The sequence below is a fragment of the Aotus nancymaae genome, unplaced genomic scaffold (assembly GCF_030222135.1).
Source record: "Aotus nancymaae isolate 86718 unplaced genomic scaffold, 86718_ANA_hifiasm-v0.15.2.pri h1tg000016l, whole genome shotgun sequence".
NCBI lineage: Eukaryota > Metazoa > Chordata > Mammalia > Primates > Aotidae > Aotus > Aotus nancymaae.
In genome coordinates this window covers 76,433,183-76,436,906 of record NW_026988428.1, presented here as the reverse complement: position 1 = coordinate 76,436,906, position 3,724 = coordinate 76,433,183, and the positions used below count along the sequence as shown (strand labels likewise).

Below are 3,724 nucleotides of genomic sequence, written 5' to 3'. Positions count from 1 at the left end.
ATTCACGCATCCTCACTCCCACCGCATTTTATTGGTTACAAGAGAGTCGCTAAAGCCAGCCTAGACTCAAGTGGAGAGGAATTAGACCCCACCTCTCTTTGGGAGGAATATCAGATAATTACAGCCACCTTTTAAAATTGCTGCCTTTTGATTCCTTACATGTGTTTAACGTATTAAAGTGTATCATACAGCTGAGTGCAGTGGTTCGCACCTGTAATTCCAGCAATTTGGGAGACCAAGGTGGAATGATTGTTTGATTCCAGGAGTTCAAGACCAGTCTGCTATAGCGAGTTTCTGTCTTCATAAAAAATTTTTAAATTTTTTTTCCAGGAACACGTGCACTTTATTGAATGCCATTGTAGAAAAGTGTGTGAGGATAAAGGGCTGATACAGAACTCAGTTCCGGGGGCAGGGCGAGGAATGGAAGATGGAGTACGTGAGATACAGGTCATGGGCAGAGCTCCTGGCCTGGAGGCTGCCTCCTGCTCTATCGATAGACGTGGTGGATCAACACGGGGATAATGATGAGCATAATGGTCATGATGATGCCCAAAATCAGGGCCCAGAAGTTCAGGCACTTGGCGGTGGAGGTATAGGCCTGGGCCCCAACAGTTCGCCAACCATCTGCCTGTTCCTAGACTTCACGGAGTAGGCAACCACTATGAAGCCCAGGCAGCAGGAGTTCATGAAGAGGGTGTTGAACAGGGACCAGATGACATGGTCGGGCACGGAGGTCTCGCTGCAGATGTGGATCACGGTGGATGTCGGGGGAGCAGGGTTGTGGGGCACCCCCAGCACAGTCACCTCATGCTCTTTCTTGATCAACTTATAGTTAGGAGGATGGCCAGTGTTGGCAGGAGTGAAGAAGGTTTGGACAGTGTGGTTCAAGGTGTCCATGGAAGACCAGCTGTGGTCAGGTTGCTGGGATGGTTCTCAGTGAGCTCTCCCTTTCCACCATAGTTTGGATCTCTCCAATTTGTTTTTAAGACAAAGTCTCATTCTGTCGCCCGGGCTAGAGTAATGGCATGATCTTGGCTCACTGCAACCTCTGCTTCCTGGATTCAAGCAATTCTCATGCCTCAGCCTCCTGAGTAGCCTTGGATTACAGGTGTGCACCACCACACCCGGCCAGTTTTTGTATCTTTAGTAGAGATGGGGTTTTGCCATGTTGGCCAGGCTAGTCTCAAACTCCTGCCTCAAGAGATCCACCCACCTTGGCCTTCCAAAGCACTTCGATTACAGGCATGAGCTACTGCACCCGGTCTAAAATTTTTTTTTTTTGAGACAGAGTCTCGCTCTTGTTACCCAGGCTGGAATGCAATGGCGCGATCTCGGCTCACCGCAACCTCCACCTCCTGGGTTCAGTCAATTCTCCTGCCTCAGCCTCCTGAGTAGCTGGGATTACAGGCACGTGCCACCATGCCCAGCTAATTTTATGTATTTTTAGTAGAGACGGGGTTTCACCATGTTGACCAGGATGGTCTCAATCTCTTGACCTCGTGATCCATCCGCCTCTGCCTCCCAAAGTGCTGGGATTACAGGCGTGAGCCACTGCGCCCGGCCTAAAATTTTTTTAATTAAAAAAATATTAGCTGAGCGTGGTGGTGTGCACCTGTAGTTCCAGTTATGCTTGAGCCCAGGAGTTCGAGGCTGCAGTGAGCTTTGATTGCGCCACTGAACTCCAGCGCCAGTGCCAGAGCAAGACCCTGTCTTAAAAAAAGAAAAAGAATACGCTGCGCCCAAATCAGCCAAATGTACACTTTTACTATCCAAATACCGCGTCCAAAAATATTTGCCATAGGAGATAGCTTTTCAGTTTAACAAAATCCGAATCTTATTTCTGAGTGTTTTTCCTCATGGTAACCAGGATTTTGACTATGTGTAGTAAGTGGATATGGTCAGCTTCAATATCTGAACAAAATATTTCTACAAGTTTTGCCCACTGGCATCTCATTTGATTTCAATAAATCCATGAAATTCAGTAAAATTTCTTTAGGTGCCAAAACCTCATGATGAATAAACCAGGGCTGTTAGTAGTTTTTTTTTCTGTTTGTTTTTTGACAATATTTATTAATTCTGCCGTATTTTCTGGTTTTATTTGTTGTCCACACTTACAATTATTTTACTTTTTTTTTCAATTTAAATAATATTCAGTGTATGGCAATTCCTCAAAGAACTAAAAACAGAATTACTATTGGGCCCAGCAATCCCATTGCTGGCTATATACCCAAAGGAATATACATCATTTTACCATAAAGACACATGCACATGAATGTTCACTGCAGCACTCCTCACAATAGCATACACATGGAATCAACATATGCACATCAATGACAGATTAGATAAAGAAAATGTGATACACATACACCATGGAACACTATGCAGCTATAACATAAAATGAGTTCGTGTCTTTTGCCGGAACATAGCTGGACCTGGAGGCCATTATTCTTAGCAAATTAATGCAGGAACAGAAAACCAAATACCACATCTTCTCACTTATAATGGGGAGCTAAATGATAAGAGCTTATGAACGCGAAGCAGGAAACAACAGACACTGGGGTCTACTTGAGCGGGGAGGGTGGGAGGAGGGAGAGGAGCAGAAAAGATCACTACTGGGTACTGGGCTTAATACCTGGGTGGTGAAATAATCTGTATAACAAACCCTGTGACCCAAGTTTACCTATAAAACCTAAAAATTAAAAAAATAATAATGTTCAATAAGCAATATATTTTTCCAACTGAGAGATTATATCTAATCCAGTTGAGGGTAAAATAAAATTTAAGGCTGGGCGCAGTGGCTCACACTGTAATCCCAGCACTTTGGGAGGCTGAGGCAGGCGGATCACCTGAGGTCAGGAGTTCGAGACCAGTCTGGCCAACACAGTGAAACCCAGTCTCTATTAAAAATTCAAAAAAACTTAGTTGGGTGTCATGGCACACACCTGTAATCCCAGCTAATTGAGAGGCTGAGGCAGGAGAATCACTTGAACCCAAGAGGCGGAGGTTGTAGTGAGCTGACATCATGCCATTGCACTCCAACTCAGGCAACAAGCGCAGAACTCTATCTCAAAAAAAAATAAAATAAAATAAAATTTAAACAACACAACGAATTCTCCATAAAAATTGTCTTGTCGGTCATATCTGATCTGACTGAAAGTGTTGGCAACTTGCAATATCAGTGCTTTCTTCATTAAGTTGAATCACAAAATCTGTACCAGGCTGTAATTACATTTAAAAACATTCCCTATTATTGTTCTATAATAGTATAGATTTGATGAGACATTATGAGTTACTAAAAGGTGTAATTTTTAATTTATTAACTGATTTATCATTTTATCATCAAAAATCTCATCCATCCTGGAAGAATAATTTTTGACAGCTGAGTGACCCACTTTTTTTGCCCCTAATACACTACTAAGTAGGTGATTATAAGGCTCTTTCATTAATAGTAGTTGACAACTTATGAATTATTAATAATCATATGTATTTTTCCTTTGGAAACATTTTCTTGACTTATTGACAAGATATTGTGTTGTCTTTCCAGGCATGTTTTTTATTTTGAAGGTTTTAAGCTTTCAATTATAAAAATTTTATTATAAATTACATGTTGAGTCTGTCATTTTTGTTAAGTCTTGCATATTTTATAAATCACATTTAAATAATTTTCACTATCAGGTCTTGCATATATTTTTTCCATTTTAGATTGCAACTCAAATAAAATAAA

The 3,724-nt window shown here is 41.6% G+C and overlaps 1 pseudogene; it reads right to left on the bottom strand.

Moving 5' to 3' along the window:
- Positions 1-487: 487 nt before the first annotated feature.
- On the bottom strand, positions 488-897 carry LOC105713798 (interferon-induced transmembrane protein 3-like; annotated as a pseudogene).
- Between the last annotated feature and the right edge of the window lie 2,827 nt (positions 898-3,724).